Source organism: Lygodium microphyllum, chromosome 26 (genome assembly GCF_053477565.2).
Source record: "Lygodium microphyllum isolate KBCC chromosome 26, Lygodium_microphyllum_v1.1.10, whole genome shotgun sequence".
Lineage (NCBI taxonomy): Eukaryota > Viridiplantae > Streptophyta > Polypodiopsida > Schizaeales > Lygodiaceae > Lygodium > Lygodium microphyllum.
The window spans coordinates 125,457,251-125,480,078 of NC_141160.1; positions in this window are offsets into that span (position 1 = coordinate 125,457,251).

Sequence of the window (22,828 nt, forward strand, 5' to 3'; positions counted from 1 at the left end):
CAAGGACAAATAGCATCAACAACTTTGTTCCTACTCAAAGTAATGGCCGAAACCTCCGTTGTTTCCACTACAACGAATCCGGTCACTTCAAGAGGCAATGTCCCAAGCTCAGTGGAGGACATCGTCAAATGCCTTTCCAAGGTGCAGGCCGCGGTCAAGGAGCCATTTCCCGTTGAAGAGGAAGAACCGCTTGCATTGCCAATAGGCAAAGATGCAAAGAAGAAGAAGAGGAAGATCCGACTATGGAAGCTGAATTCGAAAAAGTGACAGTCCATGCCGCTTTACACAAAAAAGGGCCGAATCGCCAGTTTTCGGTGATTCAGACACCGTCGGACTATCAAGGTAAATATTTCAAAACCTTGATTGATTGTGGCAGCACACATTCCTTTATCTCACCAGCATGTGCAAAAAGATTAGGAATAGCCACAGTAGAAGCACCTACCCTGCTTGTGGAATTGGCAAACGGTCGTGAGGTAACTTGTACCAGGCAAACTGCTAAGGTAGAATTCTTTCTGGGAGGAAAGAAGACTTCAGTCAAATTCAGAGTCATGAATCTAGGTATCCACGAGTGTCTACTCGGGATGGATTGGCTTAAGCCTAATGACGCCCACATTCGTTGTGGAAAGGGTCAAGTTTCCTTTTGAAAATCTGAAAGGGAATTTGTCACAACTCAAGGTGAGGCAGGAGTGCCAAGAATCCAATTAGCCAAAGTATCTCGGATCATAAAAGGAGTCAGAAAAGGATTATCCATTTACCTGATCAAACTCAACAAGTTAGATCAAAACCAAGAGTCTCATGAAGGACCTTCTTGGCTAAAGGAATACGATGACGTATTCCCTGAGGAATTGATTGAACTTCCACCTCCAAGAGAAGTAGATCATGAGATTAGGCTAGTGCCTGGAGCTGCACCAATCACAAAAAGACCTTATAGAATGTCCATACTGGAAGCAATTGAGTTGAAGGAACAACTCAAGCAACTGTTAGATCAGGGTTACATCCAGCCTAGCAACTCACCGTGGGGAGCTCTAGTACTATTCCAGAAAAAGAAAGATGGGACACTTCGACTATGTATTGATTACCGAGGGTTGAATCAATCAACAGTCAAGAACAAGTATCCTATTCCTAGAATAGATAAGCTTCTTGATCGTCTTCAAGGTGCAAAGATCTTCTCCAAGATTGATCTCAGGTCAGGTTACTATCAGATAAGGATCAAGGAAGAAGATATTCCAAAGACGGCCTTCAATACGAGATATGGGCACTTCGAGTTCCTGGTTATATCATTTGGGCTTACAAATGCACCTGCCACCTTCAATAGATTAATGCAAGATATCTTTAGACCATATCTTGATGATTTCGTGCTTGTCTTCTTCGATGACACTTTAGTCTATTCTAAACAGGAAGAAGATCATGAACCTCAACTTCGGATTGTCCTTGAGACAATGAGGTCTCATAAGCTGTATGCAAAAATGAAGAAGTGTGAATTCTTCAAGCGTCAGATTGAATATCTGGGATTCATAGTATCATCAGAAGGAATATCAGTAGACCCAGCCAAGGTCAGAGATGTGCTTGAATGGCCAATACCAGTATCCGTCAAGGAGATACGTAGCTTTCTTGGATTGACAGGATGGTATAGGGTCTTCATAAAAAACTATGCTTTGATTGCAGCACCTCTTACAGACTTACTAAAGAAGCAGACTTCCATTACATGGTCAACTTCCGAACAGAATAGCTTCGAAAAATTGAAGCAAAGTTTGGTATCAGCACCTATTCTAAAACTTCCTGACCTCAATAAGGAGTTCGAGGTAGTAACTGATGCTAGCATTCTTGCCTTGGGGTGTGTACTTATGCAGGAAGGTCATCCAATAGCATACTCTTCAAGGAAATTGAAGAGTCATGAAAAGAATTATGCCACGCATGATCTGGAATTATTAGCTGTCATCCATGCTCTAAAGCTTTGGAGACACTACCTGTTGGGTAACAAGTTTACTCTAGTAACCGATCATAAGAGTCTCAAATGGATTTTTACCCAGAACGAGCTCAACATGAGGCAACATCGGTGGATTGAAGTATTGGAGGAATATGATTTTGAAATCAAGTACCGACCAGGGAAAGAGAATGTAGTTGCCAATGCACTCAGTCGTAAGGCATTCCTAAATTCCCTAATCTTGTACAATCCATCAATGGCCAGATCTCTGGCTACAAAAGTATCTATGCCAAACAACCCTATACTTGAACTAGCTAGAGAGGAAGCATGCCATGATTTGGCCTACCAAACAATGATAAAGGAACTATCTACCAAGGAGCAGAATCAGAAGTGGCAAGCTAAGTATCAGGAATTTTCCATTGATAATGGACTTGTCTACTACAGAACAAGGCTGTGTATACCAGCAAGCCAATCACTTAAGCAGAAGATATTATGGGAAGATCATGATTCTCCTTTCGCAGGACATCCAGGCTATGCTAAGACTCTTAATGCAGTTAGGAAGAGCTATCATTGGGAGAGGCTTAAAGGTGACATTCTCAAGTATGTCACTGAGTGTTTATCTTGCCAACGTATCAAAGCCGAACATGTCATGATGCTAGGGAAACTGCAACCGCTTGACATTCCCCAAATGAAATGGAAATTCATCAGTATGGATTTTGTTGTGGTCTTACCCCAAGCCTAAGGAGGATACAATTCCATTATGGTTGTGGTTGACATGCTTACTAAGGTTGCACACCTTATTCCAGAAAAGACAAACTATAAAGCCTCCGACATTGCAAGATTGTTTATCAAGGAGATATTCAAGCTACATGGGTTACCTAGAAGAATCATTAGTGATCGAGATTCTCTCTTCACATCACGCTTTTGGAGAGCTAACTTTGAAGCTATTGGGACTCAACTCTGTTTTAGCATCGCCTACCATCCCCAAACGGATGGCCAAACAGAGCGAGTAAATCAAGTCATCGAGGATATGCTTAGAGCCGAAGAGGTGGATTCAATTCTTGCCTTTGGTTGAATTTGCCTACAATGCTTCTTACCAGCAGAGCATTCAGATGACTCCTTTCCAGGCATTGTATGGTCATGATTGTCGAAGTCCCCTAAACTTTTCTGATCCAACCCTAAGAGTTGAAGCGTCAAGATAGATGTTGGAGGACATGGATGATCAAATAAGGTCAATAAGACAAGACATACAAGCGGCCAAGGATAGAAAAAAGGCATACGCAGATTTGAAACGTCAAGAAAGGGTCTTCGAAGAAGGAGACATGGTCTTCATTCATGTACGCCCTAAAAAGAGTTCTCTATCCCTAGGAGAATGCAAGAAGCTAAGTCCAAGGTATTGTGGGTCGTACAAAATCCTCAAATGCCTAGGACCCAATGCTTATATATTGCAACTCCCTGAGAACCTAAAGGTTCACAATGTATTCCATATCAGCCTCTTAAAAAAATATGTACCCAACCCTAATCATGTACTTGATGATCAACAAATTGTAATGCCTAGTCAAGGAGTCCTTGAACTAAGGCCGGATAGGATCTTAGATGTTAGGGAGAGACAATTAAGATCCAGAACCCTGAGAGAATGCCTCGTCCAGTGGAAAGATTATCCCGAAGAGGATGCCACTTGGATAGATGAAAGCTCTCTCAACCATCAATATCCCCAGTTTATCTCGAGATGAGAACATCTCGATTCCTCCAAGGGAGAGAGAATGTAATAATCTAATTTGCTAAAAGAATCCACACATGAACTGCCTCAAATGAAAAAGAAAAATTGGATAAATGAAAATTTTTTAATTCCCCCTTATCCCCCCAGCCGACTGACGAACTGGAGGGCGGGGGAAATAGTAGGAGAAATTAAGCTCCTTGGTGGAGCTTGGAATGAGGGGGGGAAACATGCGTGATGACACACAGGGGAGGGAAGATCCCCCTCCCCTCCACTATTTAAATGAGGATGGTCGACACGCTGTGGGTGGCCGTCGGTCTGCTCTGAGGGAGAGAAGCCAGGAGACGCTGTATGATTGCTGAGCTTGGAGAGGCTACGAAGGGGTCAGGCGATAGAGGAGAAGGAAATAATTTTCGTGGAGGGGCTGCTGTGGAACGACGCCGTCTGTCTGCTGTGGCAAAGTGAGGAGGGGAGACGTTGAGTTGATGTCGTTGAAGGAGGGCCGTGTGATTGCTAGAGGAGGGAGGAGTCGCTTAGCGCCGCCGAAACTGTCAATTGCCGCCAACAAACCCATCTGCCGCCTCCATCCTCTTTCCCCACGTGGCGTCTGAGACCACAGAAGCTTCCAAGAAGCTTCTAGGGGGAGGAGCTAAGCCCCCCTTCCTGTGGCTTTATTAAGTTCCTCCCCCCGGTTTTAATCCCCCTAAGCCCTTTTTCCCCCCGGGTTTTAAAAACCTTTAAGCCCCATTTCACCCTCGTACTAAAAACCCCTTACCTTCACTTTGAAGTCACTCCCCCCTAAAAGCACAAAGACCTTAAGGGTCTTATTATTTTTTTCCCCCGTGTCCTATCACCCCTCTTATTCCTTAAGCCTACAACACCTCCGTGTTAGATCCTTCCCTAGCCCTTCCCTTATGGCGTATTGAAACCCCTTCCCTCCAAGTTAACCCAAGGTCTTTCGACCTCACTTGTAATCCTTGCGGTTACTATATTTCCTTGGAGTTCGCTTCCACACCTTGTGTCTTTTCCACACCTTTTTATTCCCGTTCGTGCGAGCTTACAAAGTCCATTAAGCCTTCCCCATGGCTTCAATGGGTCTTAGTTGTAAAAGATTCTAAAACACCCTTTCGAATTCCCGAATTCAAGGGGGGAGCCTTCCAGAAATGTAATATTTCCGCGTACCCCGTACCGCAAATATTAACTTCCCGCACGCCGTGTAAACCCTGTGCAAGAGTATTCCCTACTTCGTGATTATTGGTAACCTAATCCACACCATGCACGCTCAAAAATGAGGCCTCCACGTCGAGAACTAAAGGCTGGGGTTGAAGACCGTATAGCCACGAGGAAACAACCGCTTGGGAAGGGCAATTGGATAAATTCAAGGCAAATTTTTTTATTATTATCCCTTCCCCCAGCCGATGCATGGCTGGAGGAGAGGGAGTGTGGGGGGGAATGGCCAAGGAAGAGTGAGGTCGGGCTGCATGAGGGGGAGTCCTCCACGTGTGTGGAGGCCCTCTTCCCCACCCCTCCCAATGCCTATATAAACACCCCCTAGCTAGAGGGTGCAAGGGGGTGCTGGACGTGCTGGACGAGGAGCTGAAGGAGGTCGCCGTGCCGGACGTGAAGGGGGAGGTCGCCGTGAAGCGACACGCTGCCGCCCAGACCACCAGTCCGCCGACGCTGCCGCCTAGACCGCTAGTCCGCCGTCGCTGCCGCCAGACCACCAGTCCACCTCAGACCGCCGCCCCCGCCTGAAGCATGACCCCTCCGTGGCCTGTAGAAGCTGAAGCTTCTTAGAAGCTTCTTTAGAAGCTTCTAAGGGGGGGGCCTCCTTAAGCCCCCTTCCCACCACATTTCCCAAAAGACCCATTCATACCCCTCCCTGGAACTTGAAGAGGAGAGGGTGGAAGCCGTAAAGTCCCCCACAAGACCCATTGAAAAGGCTTTCGCAAAAAGATTTTTAAAGCCGCAAGCCATCCAAGAATAAATTCCGTGCCAACCCGGGTTTTCCCTAAAAGACTCCTAAAGCCCTTTTCCGCAAGCGCCATCCCGCAAAGGAATCCTCCGCATACGGGGAAAAAAAAAAGACAAAGGTCGGAAGGCTGCATCCCGAGGCTAGTCATTTCGTAGACCACCAAGGCAAATCAGAAGCCAAATTTACGCCTACGATGGCCCCAAAAAGATCACAAGGTGCGACTGCGGGAGGTTCATCTCCGAGTATACAAGTAGACATCTCCCCGAGCCCACAAGTCCAGGTTCTTTCGAGTTATTTCTGCATAAAGAAATGATTAGGCGCGCTTAGTTCATAAAGGGAATTGCATTTTTACGCTTAATTTTAATGCATGTGGAAATTGGAAAAAAAAATACATTTGATAAGTATCTCTTGAAACATTAGGCAAGATTGAAATATGCCATGAATTTGAACGAGTTATCCACCTTAGAAGGCTAGTTGCATGTAGCTATTTTGGTACATTATCAAAGTAATGAGTCTAAACTTAGGCAAAGAAATGGAATTTATAAGTGCATTCTTTTTCGTCCGAGACATGGTAGGAATAAGCGTGTGCCGCATGTTAGGCAACATCCTTCTCGTAATGATTTCATGAGGCAAGGTTAACACCATAAGATATTATCTGAAAAGAAATAATAGAGTACGGAAATGATGGACTTGCAAATAGCATGTAAAATGGAATGAGTTAACACTAGCTTTAGTTTGGTATAAACTTCATTAAACTACATTGTAGCTAGGAGAATGTTGGGTATTGCATAGTCATCATGCGAAAACGTCATTCATCAGAAACCGCATTTAGGAAAGGTTGCATGGTTCGTCAAAGCATAAGATTCGAAAGTAGACAACAAGGTTGTAGGTATGATTATTGATGTAAGACCTAGTAGGTCCTAGGAAAAGTTAGTATCTAGATTATCGTGCACCAAAGAAAAATAAAGTTATCGTGGACCATGTGATGCGTAAAAGCAATAAATCGCATGTTTACGCGTGTTGGTGGAGTTATAACTATTGTTCTCCATTAGATTTAGTTTATTACCTTTAGAAGGTTCATCCTTGTTGCAATACAAGAATATTGAGTTGTCTAAGTAACCTAAAACACAAGGGATTCATATGGGCATGGCTCAGTCGATATGATAGGTATCCCAAGTGCCAAGTGCAATAAGATTTCGACCTAGTTTTACACTTGTTGCCAAGTCTAAAACCGCAAACCCAAAGATCTTACACACGTTCACGAAATGTCGAATCAATTGGATGTTCATGCATAAAATGATCTAAGGTTTTATCCTAAGGATCATTCGTTCTAATGATGAAACTCCGACGGAGTTGCAAATTTTTAGGACCATGGGCCAACATAATTAGGAATGGGTTGGAGGATACCCTAAACCCTGCTACTCGGCTAGAGGTAATTCCGTGGCCGGAGGACGCCATTCAATGGGTGGAATGATCCCGTGGAATGATGCAACGCATGTGCAAAAAGGTTGCAACGTCGTATAGACTTGAGATTTGTCCACAAGAGAGTTTTGTCATCTCTCGAAATGAGGTTGGCAAGTTATTGAAAGAATTTAACTTACAAGAGGATGAGTAATCATCCTGTTACTCACTTTTCTTGGGGAATAATTGCCAAGGAAAAGGAAAGTTAGGTATTTGCCTTGAAGCAAATGACCAGACAATAAACTAAAGCGACATGGTCGCTGGAATCTACCACAACAAGACCTAAAGTATTGATAGGGTATGACCCTAACCCAAGAATGATAGGAATCTTGCCAAGTTGCAATTGATTCCGGATCGAATGCGGGTTGCATTCGGAGAAAAGGAGTCACTTCTTAACAGTTTGCCAGCTAAAACGACCATTGGAAATTGATTGTGCTTGTAACAGTTTAGAAAGCACTGTTTGCATTGTTTGTTCAATGAACTAAAGGACGAAAATATATTCAAATACTTCAGGTTGAAGCCTGAAGGGAGAGGCAGCTTCAGTTACCCTCGACTGCCTGCCTGACCCTAACCAAGGGGGTTGTTAGCCGCGCCGGGAACGTGGACCGAACCCGCCGCAAGAGGTCTCTCCGTTGAGTTCTACTTGGAGCAGGAGGACGCTTGGGTGCCAGGGGGGCTCTGGCTGTAAATCCCTCACCTTCCGGGCCCTGCACAAGAGACTAACGTGACTCGGGATTGGATCTCGAGGCCCGCATACTAGTCTACGGGCGGAAACTTGGATTAGTGATCCCTGGTGGATTACTGGATAGCCTTCGGGCGGATTATGAATACGCCTACGGGCGGGAACTCCTTGTATTGCAAAGATAAAAGGATAAAATGATAATAAAGAAGTTGTTTGGCATTGTTTTCTTTATGTCCTGTGATAAGATTACGTGAAGGAACCAGTGCTTAACAAGGTTAATCAAGGAAGCTGTTTGTTATATGTCAAACTAATGTGGTAGGTAATTACATAACTAAAACAAACCGAGGAAAGTGCGGAGGATGGACCATGGGTCCGTCCTACGGATGGGTGGTCCCGGTTAGCCGGGAACTTTTCTCAAAGTCTTCGGCAAGCAGAGGACGATCGTTATCCCCAAAGCAAGTAGCACGATGACTTGGAATTATCTATTACCCGATTCACGCTGTTTTAGGGGAACGGAATGGGACTATGCCTTATGGCAGAGAGGTCGAGCCTTGCATCCCTCTCGTTTCCCATTCTCCTTGAACCAAGTGCAGCATGAATCCGCTTCAGACCAGGCGTTTCTGCGTAAAGTAGTTCGATCAGGTCTGACGCTAGTCGCTGTTAGTAAATGACCAAACAATTCCGGTCGATCCTAAGTGGGAACGGCCAGGACACTTCCGTTACGTGGCAGACGCGGAAAGTCCTAGATTGCAAAACCCGCAACATTCCATGGGAGTGCCGGGTGGAGTTTTCTAGACATCCTTTCCGATGGGCTGCTAAGACGTGTTCTAGAGGATTCTAGTGGACACGTTACAAGAAACTACTATGACGAACAATGCAAGGGAGCGACGGTGGAATTCTAAGGAGAAGTTGTAAAGCTTCTTCTACGTCTGAAGGACTACAATTGCGATGCCTCCTAAGAAAGTCCAAGGCGTAGCCGTGGGAGGGTCATCTCCCGGTATCCATGTGGATATCTCACCCCAAAACCAGGTTTTTCTTCTTGGCTTTAATGCAGTTTTAAGTCGATCATGCAAAGAGAAATTGTTAAGGATAGGATATATTTGTTCGAGTATTTGTAACGGAGTTTAGCTTATGAATGATAATGTATAGAACTTAGTTTTCTTCAAATTGCATCAAGCATTATAAATTACGAGCAAGATTATCCATTTACTATAGTAGTATATTTTAGTTAAATCCTAAGGTGTAGAAATTATATCTTGCACCATTAGTTTTATTCCTTTCGCAACGAATCATTGTAAATGGTTAAATTCATGAAAGGTTTCTTTCGATGCTCAAATTATTAGGAAGTTGTCTTTGCTAATTGCACATCTTAGCAAGGTAAATGTTGTTATTTGGCATGAGTTCATCTGTAAGGGAAACGGAAGTTAAAATTAAACTGTATTGACTGGAAAGTAAATTGTCACAAGGATAGCAAAACCGTAACAAGACGATTAATATTACATTCCAAAAGATAACTAAACCAATCTAAACATAGAAACATTAATACCCTAAGCACTTGACTACTTTCCTTACTGTAGGGACAATAAATTCGTAAAGATAAGGAACTAGGGTTTGTCCCTAAGGTTCTTAAAAAAAAAAAACCCTAGGCCTGACAAACGTCAGTTTAAAGGATCTAAACAGATTTCTCCATCGGAGGACTTGCGCAACAAGTACGAAATCATTTAGTCTTGTGATTGATTCACAAGGAGAAAGGGTAAAAACCCTCATCAAGGATGGCAGATCCCTACGCAAGTTATCTTGTAAAAAGACGTATTTTTGGATGTCCTTCTAAATAAGGAAAGTTGTAAACCGGAAACTAGCATATCTAAGGAACTTTAGGGTTAACCAAGTTGGGTTAATAAGGTACGCCCTACATCGGAATGTAAAGGATCTTGCCAATTTACAAGACACCTTGGGAACGAGTGCTGATACACTCAAAAGGAAAGAACACTTCCTTAGCAGTTTGCCAAGCAACACGGTTGATTAATGGAAATGTTTGTGCTTGCTAGAGATTTTAGGGCTTTGTTTGAATTATGAATTACAAATTAAATGAGTACCTATACTTCAGGTTTAAAGGCCTGAAAGAAAAGGCAGTTCAGTTACCCCCGACTACCTGCCTAACCCTAACCAAGGGGGTTGTTGACCGCGTCGGAAACGTGGACCGAACCCGCTGCGAGAGGTCTTTCCGTTGAGCTCTACTTGGAGCAGGAGGACGCTTGGGTGCCAGGGGAGGCTCTGGCCGTAAATCCCTCGCCTTCCGGGTCCTGCGCAAGAGGCTAACGTGACTTGGGATTGGATCTCGAGGCCCGCATACTAGTTTACGGGCGGAAGCCTGGAATAGTGATCCCTGGGGATTACTGGATAGCCTTCGGGCGGATAATGGACAAGCTTATGGGTGGAACTCCTTGTATTTCAAAGTTAAAATGATGAAATGTTAAAAGAACTTGCTTGATATTGTTTTTCTATGTCACGTGATAAGATTACGTGCAGGAACCAGTGCTTAACAGGGTTAATTAAAGAAGTTGATTGTTATATGTCAAATTAATGTGTTAGATAATTACATAACTAAAATAAATCGAGGAAAGTGCGGAGGATGGGCCATGGGTCCGTCCTACGGTTGGGTGGTCTCAGTTAACCGGGAACTTTTCTCAAAAATCTCGAAGAACAGCGGGATGATCATCATCATCAAAACGAATAACGAGAACGATAACCTAGAGTTACGTCTTACCCGATTTACGTTGTTTTAGGGGGAACGAAATGGGACTATGCTTTATGACAGAGAGGTTGAGCTTTGTATCCCTCTCGTTTCCCATTTTCCTTGAACCAAGTGCAGCCTGAATCCACTTCGGACCTGGTGTTTCTACGTAAAGTAGTTCGCTCGGGTCTAACGCTAGTTGCTGTTAGCTAATGACCAATCAGGAAAACCCTAATTCCGGTCGATCCTAATTGGGAATGGCCAGGATACTTCCGCTACATGGCAGACGCGGAAAGACCTAGATCACAAAACCCGTAACATTCCATGGGAGTGTCGGGCGGAGTTTTCTAGACATCCTTTGCGATGGACTGCTAAGACGTATCTTGGATGATACCAGGGGACACGTTACAGATATAGACGCAGCATGTAATATGTTTTATCTGCACAGGGTAGTAATGGATTTTTGCTTGTGTAGATGTAGAATCTTGGATCTTCTAGCACTGATCCTGAGTTGGAACGCATGAACAACACCTTAGCGGAGTTTTCTAGAGGTGTTAGTAGCTTTTTTGGAGATTTTCCAAATAATGAGCAATTCATGGGAGAGATGACCAATTATCTTGGTCGCCCTCCCACTGTAAAGGAGATTTTCGGTGTCATGTCTGGGACACCTTTCACATCTTTGCCTAGCACTGCCGCACAAACACCAAACCTTGGCACACCAAACCTTGGTACACCTCTACTAACAAGTACTCCATGCACTATGCATACACATAGATGAGCTGATGCACAAGGATTAGCTGAAGTACATGGATCGGCCGAAGCACATGCATTTGCAGAAGCACGTGCATCGAGTGAGATAGAGGGTAGTGCTCGTTGAGGGAGGAGGGAGAATCATGCGGGAGGACGAGGAGGTCGAGGGCTTTGTGGGGGTTGCCTAGGAGGTGGCTCTCGATCACCCTCACCGAGAAATGAGAAAGGTGAGCCTCCACAAATGTGTTACTCTGTCGTCACTGATGTTGGTGGTATCTTGCATAACCTTGAGGGGAGGGAAGTGATAGCCTACTTGAGGAGTGTTGTGCATGCCACATACAAAGATTGTATAATTCCCTTCAAGCAGTAAAAAAATGGTTTATGGCAAGAGGTGCTGCAGGCAGTACATAGAAGGTATCCTAATCCCGAGAATTTACGATTCTCTGATGATTGGGGATGGTCAAAGGTGAGAGACACGCTTCATAACAAGAGGTCTCACCTTATGGCACGCGCCAAGGAGTCACTACGGAGAGAAGAGCAGGGTGCCCTAGATATGGCCAACCACCCAATTGCCACCGTGTAGGGAGTGGAAAGAGGCCAAGAAGAGAGCAGCAGAGAAAAGGACAAGTCGCCAGTATACAGAGGCAGGACATATCCAGATAGCAACCATGGGATCGTCGCATTATGGATCGGGTGGCAAGGAGTCATGGGAGGCTGAGTTTGTAAGTATTATTCGATTTCTTTTTTAAAATTAAATTTTGTAATTTGTTTCAATTCATTATGTAGTGTGTTCTAATATGTTGTATCACTACAACAGAAAACGGGGCATAGACGCGCAAAGTCAGGCGTGCCTATCATTGCATCTATATATGCGTGTAAAAGAGCGTGTAAATAGACGCGAATTTTGCGTCTATATATCTACATAAATAGACGCAAATATAGATGCATCTTTAGACGCGTAATTATTTAACCACCTGAAATTGGACTTAATATAATAAAAAAATGAGAGTTAATCATTATTTTTGCATTGCTCTCTAATGAATGGTAGTTCCTCCATGTCATCTTCAATGAGATCAGCCCTTGCTAAACTATCTACTTCTAGGTCTTTGTTACCAAGAGGTAATGAAACAAATAAGTCTATCCCACTATCAAATGTGTTGCTATATTGCTCAATAACTTCATCAATATCATCAACAATCACGTTTTTGTCCTCCTCTGCGTTTCCTTGAACATCCTCATGACGTTCATCTTGTACTATATCACGCATATCATCCATTATGGTGTCATCATGTACATCATCATTCATTGTTGGATTGTCATCTGCTATCTCTATGTTGGTAATATTACCATATACTGGTCTTGAACGATTAGATATAGGGATGACATACCACCATCGGTTATTGTTTACCATTGGACGATGCACAATGTGTATTTGAAAAACAAAAGCAAGAAACTTAAATACTTATTATATTATGTATATGTATCACATGTATATATATAAAAAAATTAGCTTTTGCATATATAGCTGCTCGCATTGTTGAGATAGTACTAATGTGTCATTCTTGTTTTGGTGAAATTTTATAGAGCCAATGATTACAAAATCACTTGGATGACGTCTGATTGTGCAATGCTCACCATTTGTTACCACTTCTTTAAACCACTTCACATCCAGTACATATATAAAGAATTTTCTGAAGTCAAGCTTCAGAAGATCTTGGATCAAGCCACAATAACCTTCCATGGTACCATTGGCATCCTCGAAGTGAGCAAGGACACCACAATCTTGGGTATTTCTCTTTTCATCTATACGTTGAGTTCGAAGATGTTTACCCTCACACCAAATAGCATTGAATAATGTGCACTAGTAGTAAAAGATTAAGATCAAACATGTCAATTATTTATATAAAATATTACTTATAGAAACAAATTAATTGATAGTATGTCTCACCTTTGATAAGTAACCTTGTGCGTATTCCGACTCTTCTTGAGATATATTAATTTCCTCCTCTTTTTCCATTCTCTCCATTTCCTCATATAACCAATCTATATCAATATGACGTGGGAGCGCATTTAGATGATCTAGAAATGAGACATTACATCCATATCTGGTGCGAAATGCTTGTCTTTTGCTTTTTCTTCTTGCCTTTGCTTCATTATATGTCACCCATTTTCTCATTACATCACTATTGAGAACACAAAAACTATTTAACTTACAAAGTTCTTCTTTTGTTAGCACTTTACTCATTCCTTTTCCTTGAGATATTATAGAGGTTATCCTCAAGTCTTCATCATCTTTCCATAGTTTTGGTTGAGAGGGGTCCACTTCAGCAAGATATTCAAAGATATAAACAAGGGATGATTGCACTAACCAACCCTCAGCCATGCTTCCCTCAGGCCGTGCTTTTTGCCTCACAAAATCTTTCAAGGTTTTCATGAAGTACTCAAGAAAAAACATCCACCTTGCATGAACTGCCCCACAAAGTGCGGTCTCATCAATCAAATGTACGAGTAAATGTAATTGAGTAGTCAAAATGGATTGATGAAAATTTTCCTCCACCAAACAAACCACCTTAACAGATAATACTCGAGCATCTTGCAATGTGTTTGGATCAATTTTCTTCGAGCTCATGTATTTGTTAGGATGTATTTGAGAATTGTTTATTTTATGTAGAAATTCAAAGATATATAATGAAAAAATACAATGTATACACACCTCACAAGCTCTCCCATCTTGTAAATGATATCACGTACATCTTTGGATACACAATGGGATATGCTAGTAGGAAGTACGAACTGAATGTAAACAATATTCATAGATCAAATGATTAGTTGAGGAAAAAGTCATCATACCCCAAAGTTTACACATAGTTACTCCACTAATTACTATATTCATGGTTAGAGATACCCTTACTTGAATCATTTTGTGCCAATTGTGGGACTTCAAACCAGATAGTTGCTCCACACCTCTTTTCTTTTTCTTTATGAAGGCTCCCTTGAGACATCTCATACATCCTGTGGGTGTTCGAAAGCTACATATTTGTTCCTTCACTATTTTTTCCTCGTTCTTTGACAACATCCAAGGTGCATGGGGTAGCTCAATCTTTCCTCTCGAACCAATGCGTGGCCAAGATCGTCTCATGCGACCAATGTTACGTAAATCCTCCCTTACATTGACTGAATCGTGAGCCCCTATCAAGTGATCCCATAATGTAGATAGAACATTTTTGAATATGTGCATGGGATCCAACAAGTGATTGATCTTGAGTTTAGTCCAATACGAAAGACGAAAAAATATAGAGAACCTAACAAACAAACAATATATTATGTAAACAATTCATCATGCTAAATACTTTAAAGTCAATCGAGAGAAATGCACTTCTTACCGACTCATGTTGAGTGGAGGGTGGCTATCGGCATTAATCCATCTCTCCTTCCAATCTTGAATGGTTAGAGATTGTGGAGTCATTCCATTAGTAGGGAGAACATATTTGGGATGGTCAATAGGAATAAATCAATGATGATTGTCGTAGATAACCTTCTTTAAAGGTGCCGGCCTAAAGGAAACTAGAGAGGGACCATAAATAGAACATGCATGATATCCTGATGTGGTTTAACCTGAACAAATAAGTGAATTAATAAAATGCAATTGATTCAAGTCTTGAATTTCAAATATAGAGTTATATACATGTACCTGAACACTCTTCATATCCTGGAAAGTCATGCATGGTCCACAACAACATGGCCTTCAATGTGAAATCTCTAGAGGATGCAAATGCGCTTGTATCTTGCACCTCAATACCTTCCCATAACATTTCTAACTCTTCAATCAAAGGCTCTAAGTAAATGTCCATGTTTTTTACATTGTGCTTTCCAGGAATCAGAAGGGACAACATTACATGTCCCTTTTTAATTGCCATGGATGGAGGAATATTATAGTTCACCAATACCACTGGCCATACACTGTATGATGTGCTTTTGATGCCAAATTGGATTGATCCCATCCATACCTAAACCAAATCTCAAATTTCTTGTCTCTTCTTTGAAAACGGGCCATAAATTATCTATATGTTGCCATGCCGCTATGTCTGCAGGGATCCTCCATTTTCCATCACTTGAACGATGAGACTAGCATGCCATGACATGAGCTTTCCAATAGACTTACACTTGAACATAAGTTGAATACGTGGAACAATCGAAAAATGTCGCAAAACCTTACGAGGCACATCCATTGACTTCATCTCCACTTCGTATCTTGATTCGCCACAAACAGGACACTCTCGATGCGAACTTATGAATCCCACGAAATAAGACACAATCATTGACACATGTATAGATCTTGACATAATCGAGGCCTCCCAGAGATGTCAAGTAATGTCTTTCTTGCTTTCTCTTAGTCGGAAATTTGTTTCCTTTTGGAAGCATTTGTGATAATAACCTACATATATTTTTAAAAGTGAGTTAAAAAACCACCAACATATATTTGTGTCTGATTTCAAAATAGAACAATTAATATTATAATTCATAAGCCAAACTGAATTGATACCTACTTCAATAACACATTCAAATTGACATTACTCCATCCATAAATTGTTTGCAAGTTAAGTATCTCGAGGGACGCACAAAGAACAGAGTACGTACAACCTTCATACAATGGAGTAGATGACACTACGTATAGTGGATCATCTGGCTTCGTAGAGTGACCTTCTCCCTGAATCGGTTGCAAAAATAGATGGTGTACCATGTTGTCCAAAATCTCATCCTCTACAACTTGATGGGGCATTTTATGAGGGTTACTATCATGGTCGTCAGTCTCCACTATTCTTGAAGACTCTGCCTCCTCGCGTCGACATTTTGCAGCCTCTCGATGCCTGGGAGGGAGCATCTGAGGATGTGGCACCGCATCCTGCTCAACCACAAAAGAGAGTCTCATGTATGTTGATATATATTGAGTAACATAGACTAGCACTCTTAGTGTTAACAAAAAACAATGAATACCGGTGATTTTTCTCGGTCCCATTCTCCATATATGTTGAGATGTGACATTGCAACTTGACATGCTCGAAAAATACACCCTCGACAACGATCACACATGCATTTAATTTTTTGTCGTAGCCATGCATCTCGATTATGAAGACGTAATGTTTCATCCTCACTTGAGGATGTGCTCGTTGACTCATCAACATGCACCGCACTAGGTGATGACAACGACATGATTAAACCTAATTCATGACAACATCAAAATATTTTTCATTTATATGTTTACATAAAAACTTCAAGCTGGTGTATTAATTATTCTAAGATCTCAATTTTAAATACACAAAACTTATCATAAATACAAAAAAACTTATGATAAGAACTTACTATCAAAACTTATCTAAAAAACAAAAAATAATGATAAAAGCTAAATGCGTGTCTATATCTATATTTACCTACGCGTCTAAATTTGCGTCTATTTACACTGTCGTATTGCTGCGCATTCGAGGTGTGAAAACCACCCAAAAGTTGTGTGTGTGATTTGATACTTTGTACATACTTAGTTGTTATGTTTGCTCTTTCATTCTATGCTGAAGATAGAGAAGAACAGGGATTTTTTGATATTTTAAGATATGCCGATTATGGGTTTTGTGAGGAAGTACTAAACTATTTCCAAGAGATGCAAATCGAAGTACATTGGAGGATAAATATGCCAAATGTGGGAACTTGCTTGATATTCAGCACATGTTTCACTGCATACCACAACGTAATGAGTATTTTTTTTTGGAGTTTCCTTATCCTTGGCTATGTTGACAAGGGAATTCAGCTATTTGTGTCCATGACGAGGGTATATGACACTATGGTGGACTTACTAGGATTTTGGCTTGGCAAATGGGAACAACATTAAGCCTACTCCTTTTCATTTGTGTGCAATACACCACATGTAGAGTATTGTAGCAAAACTGAACTTGGTTAAAACTCTTTGTATAGAGTATGCTGCGGTGAATACTCTCTATATAGAGTATGCTAAAAACAAAGGCGGTCTTTTTTAGGATTGATTATGGAAAAAGGTACCAAAAATGATTGGAAGGAAATCCGGAAAGGGGGGGAGTTTTGAACGTTGGAACAGAGGAGGGAGGCCTGTAGCGAACCCTGTGGAGCATACATATCGGACGCGGATGTTTGAAAAACGGCTGGTGTGGCAGAAATGGAGCTCTGTTGATGATCAATCCCTGCACAGGAGACGAGATCCCATTCGGTTTACACACAGAAAACTCGGTGATAAGGTTATACGAGTCTCGGCTCTCGACTGCCACATGCTGGTACATATTATACAGGGCGACCTGCAAATCGACGGGCTGCAGCATGTTGAAGGTGGCTGCCCCAAGGGTGAACTCGGAACCGAGGTAGCCGAGCTGCCGCTTCTCATCATCGTTCTGCTTCTCTCTGAAATTGGCCTTTACTAGGACGAGGGCGCCAATTACAAGATCAGGGTGCACGGATACGTCAGGGATGGTGCCAAGAGCTTGCAGAGATGAGACGAGGGCGAGACAGGTGTCATCAAGGGCGCCCTCGACGGCTTCGATGGCATCAAAGAGGTCCTTCTTGGGCCGGGAGGCAGTCTGGACGTCTGCAGGCGACTGAGGACTGATTGAGGGAGAAGAGGAGCAGGAAAGGGCGACCCTCCTGACCGTGCAATGCCGAGACAGGTGCCATGTGCGTTGGGGTTTCTCCTTCCCACCGTCAATCATATCTGCTTGCACTACTCGGCGGGAACGCTTCCCCCCTACGCAGATGACATCAAGAACATTCTGGCTCCGTTTATTTGCAAACGAGATTCCCTGCTTTCCTGTTGTTAAATCGGCAATCATGTACTAGGGTGGCAGTTATTCAGGAGGAACGATTTATTTGAATTTTGCAGCACGAATAGTGCTGAGTGATAGAGAAGAGAATAGTGTCAGCTACACAGATCAGGAGAGCAGAAGTTTGTCTCTTGTTGGCGCTTTTATCCAGATGATGGGAAGAAGCAGTTTAATCAGCAGGGCAACATGTCATCGTCTTCGCAATCCTACGTACGTAGTCTCTGCTACTACTCAATGAAGTGCCAAAGCGACACCATCGGAGTAAATCAACTTCAAGAGTTAAGGAATTGCTTTGAAACAAAGCAATAATGAAGACAACAGAAGGAAGAGAATCGTGCCTTATAGGACATGTGCAGACAACAATTGGGCCACTTTGTTGAAGCTGTTTCCAGCATGCTAAGATAGACCAGTTCATCTTCATCTCTTTTTCTTCTTACAGCAATACCTGTACTTCTCTGTTTGATCTATGTACTTGTCTCTGATCTGAATAGTGCAGGGTATTTGTAAAAGCATAAACCCATAACTATAATACAGAACAGTCCAGAACTTGTTACTGAGTGGGAAATTGGACAATGTATGTGAAAATATAACCATGGGATGTTATCTATAACTTAATCATTTATAAGAGTTAATGATGTTACAAACTTATCAGATATAACAGAGGAAGATGTCATCCCTTGCTCTATTTCGGAGGGTGGATTTTGAATCATGCTGATATTGATTGCTGAAGAATGAAGACATTATTGTGGAAAGACACGGAAGGCTTTGGTCCAAAAAGTAAAACAGAGTTGACAACATTTTTCTCATCCTGATTATTTGCTTGATTGATCTTCTAACCTGAAATTAATCAAAAAGATCCTCTGTGGTTGCGACATTGCTTTCACAAACCCTTCGACATCTTTGGTGAACCCGACGTGAAAGCGTCGCAGAAATTTCAGGATGGGAGATTCTTCAGCCTCTATTTCAGCTTCTTCTACAATTCCAGCTACCTCTACTTTAGCTCCATCTATGACTGCTGCGTCAAGTACTTCAACGGAGGATCTAAAATAGATTTTGCAGAATATGTCCATGTATATGCAGCTCCAAAATCAGCAAACACAAATGTATATGCAGCAGCAACAACAATTGCATCAACAACAGTTGTCTCAGCAAAGGCAACTCTATTCGGAGCAGGAGAATGCAAACAGCGCGACTAAGGCTATTGAAGCAGTTGAGAGTGAGAAGAAGCTATTTGACGGGCGTAATGTTTCAGCATATTTGAAGACATATGAGATCAAGATGGGGTTTTTTGGAGTTCCTGCTGGACTTATGAGTAAGTACTTCCTTCGTCTTGTCACACCTGCTTTGAGGACAAAGGTGACTAATTTATTTATTCAAAATACACATTGGCAAGATTTTAAGAAGGCTCTAAAAGAAGAATACTTCCTTGAGGATTTTGGTATGGCTACTCGGCGGTCATTCCGAGAGTGGGTCTACATGCCAAACAAGGGTCTTGCTGCTTCGGAGTTGATTCGAGAATTCTAAGAGAGGTATAGTCAGCTTGATGTCATTGAACAAAGAGCATTGGATGTTGAAAAAGTTGAGCTTTTCTTGCAAGCTGCAGATCCTGCTCTTCAAGAAGAATTGGGTGAGCTTCTTGAAGATCACATGAAGCCTATGGGTCTTAAAACTGATTGGCAGGATGCTCAGGATGCAGTCTCGACATTGACCAAGAGAAGGATATGGAAGACTCGCCTACAGAATGGTTCCATGACACCTACATCATCAACTGCTCCTATGCCTACTTCTATCCCTGTTATTTCTTCTCCTCCTCAGCCAGTTTCTTGGCCTATGCCAGTGCCTACAGTTTCTACTCCACCTCTTCCTCCTGTTCCACGACCGATGCCTACACCTTCTGCTCCAAAACCATCCGCTCCATCGGTGCCTACTTCTCTTGATGACATAATCAAAGGTATCACAGATTTGACACTTGAGTCAGTTAAAGCGGAGTTGGTGGGTAAGTTGAAGGAGCAGTTTACTTCGACTATGCCTACTACTTCTTCCAGTGCTCCTACTACACCTAGGAGTGCTCCTAGTGCTCCTAGGAGAGATCGGAGATGTATTTGGTGTGATAGTACGGAGCATCAGCATTGCAGGGATTGTGACTCTTTCCAGGATGCAAGGAGGCAGAATTTGGTATATTGGGGGCAAGATGGTAAGATTTGGTTGACTGAGACAGGAGCTCCACTTGCTACCAACTTTGGTAAAGGTGGAATGAAGAAATTAGTGGAGGACATGGCTGCGCGTACTTCTTATGTGGCAGCTAGAGGTGATGCTTCTGCATATGGAGTACAGATTGAGAAGGGATCGGAGACTCAGTCCGTACTATGGACTTATGCTATGGAGACTGCAAACAAGGGGAAAATTCAGCAAACTGTTTTGACTAGCGCAGGCTCTAGCATCAGATCAGAGACAGGATGGGACTCGCCTGTTGACAGGTATTCTATTTATGCTTATTTGGCTAAATCTCATGGTGCAGATGTATTTGTTGAGGAGAAGCGTAAAAGGGATGAAGACAATCCAAGTGCAGCTAAGAAGACTAGAGGGGGTGAGTTTGTTACTCCACCTATTGCAGGACCGTCTTCAAGACCAGCAGATCGACAGATGGAGGATGCTCAAAAGAGGGAAAAGAGGCAAGAGCCTACAGAGAGAAAGCAGCCAGGATTCAGATTGATGTCCGACATTGAGACATCTACAGATATGAAGAAAATCTTTAATGATAAGATACTTGGCAGTGAGGTGACTTTCACTATTTCCAAGATTTTGGGCATCTCAAAAAGAGAGTTTCAGGATCAGTTTCAGGAGGTCCTGAAGAGGAAAAGACATGCATTGGCTACCACTGATACACAGGGAGTTTTGATTGGAGAGTTGGATGAGGATGATGATGAGGTTATGGTTGATAATGCTTCTGTTTTGCCGCAGGTAGAGAAGAGGGTTTAGCCTATGCATTATGCTGAAATTGATGAGCCTGTTTTGATACCGCGTAGTCACTTTTCGCGGAGTCATTGGGCTAGGGCAACTACAGAGACGATGGTAAAGGTTGGAGAAAAACAGGTGCCTTATGTTGCATTGGCTGATCATGGTTCAGAGATTAATCTCATTATTCGTGGAGTTTATGAGAGTAACAGATGGCCTATGGATGTAGAGCATGGGTGGCGTATGAGAGCCGCCAATAACACTGCAGGTGATTTATATGCTGCTTGCCCTAGTGTCAGGGTTTCTATTGGTGATGTAGAGGAGGATTTTCATTTCTTTGTGCAGGATTCATGCTCTTATCCCATAATTCTTGGTCAACCATTCATTACAGAGATGCGCATGGAGACAAAGGTCATGGATGATGGATCTGCTTATGCACGGATTCGCAGTAAAGATGGTATGAGAGCAGTTCAGTTTATGACTGTATGTGTGAATCATGTTAGAAACAGGGATACTCTCAGAGATGCACCCTTACCCACTGTGAGTGTAATATCTCTACGCGATCAAATCACTTCCGACACGCCGTGCAAACCCTGTGAAAAGGGTATTTCTCGCATTTGGATTATTAGCCGCATAATGTGTGAGCCGCACGATAGAATTAGGGCCTCTGCGAGTGGTAAATCGAACCGAGGGATAAAAACCGCTAACCCGCGCGGAAACACCCTCTTGGGAGGGGAAATTCAATCAATTTAAGGCAAACTTTTTTATATATTATCCCTTTCCCCAGCCGATGCATGGCTGGAGGGAAGGGAGTATGTGGAGGGGATGGGAAGGTGGGGGTTGCATGGGCAGTTTCCCCCACGTGGGGGTAGACCCATTCCCCACCCCCCACAGCCTATATAAACACCCCCTTAGATGGGAGGGGGGTGCTTACACGCTGACAGTCATACACAGAGAGGAAGAGGAGGAAGTCATGCTGAAGGAGGGAGAGAGGGGAGACTTCTTGGAAGAGGGGAGGAGAGGTTCGGTGTGCTTGGAAGAGAGAGGAGGAGGCCGTGCCGTGCTCCGCCAGCTCACCGTGTTGCCGCCCTCCTGTTGCCGTGTTGCTGCCGACCGCCGCCGTGCTGCTGCTCCTCCAGCCGCCGTGCCGCTGCCGCCATCAAACGCAGCTGCCGCCAGCCCCGCCAGCTGCTACTCTGGCCGCCACAGTCGCTGGACTGTCCCCCACAACCGCCGCCTCACTGCGCTTGGGTCCGCCAACCATCAAGGCCGCCGCCACATCGTCCACGGCTCTGCCACGTGCTTCAAAAGCTTCCTTTGGAAGCTTCTTTAGAAGCTTCCATAGGGGGCCTCCCTAGACCCCCTTCCCACGGCCCAATCTTCTACCCTTTGACACCCCTTGTAAGGCCGTTTTTTCCACCCTTGGCCCAAAGGGATTTTTACCACGGCGTAGTCCCCAAGAGCCTTAAAGACCGGAATTTCCAAAGAAGTAGAGACGGCGGAGCCTCAAAGACCACCGCAAGATCCTTCGAGTGATCTCCGCAAGAAGGGTTAAGTCGCAAGCCGTCCAACTACCGCGCCAATTCGAATTCGTGGAGAATCCGAAGCCTTAATCGAAGTTCCATTACGAAGAGGAAACCATCCGCATACGAGCACAAAGGCAGATCGTAAGTCGAAATTACGACTACGATGGCTCCTAAAAGATCCCAAGAGGCAACCGCGGGAGGTTCGTCGCCAAATGTGTAAGTGGACATCACCCCGTCACCACAAGTCCAGGTTCTTCCGTGTTAAATT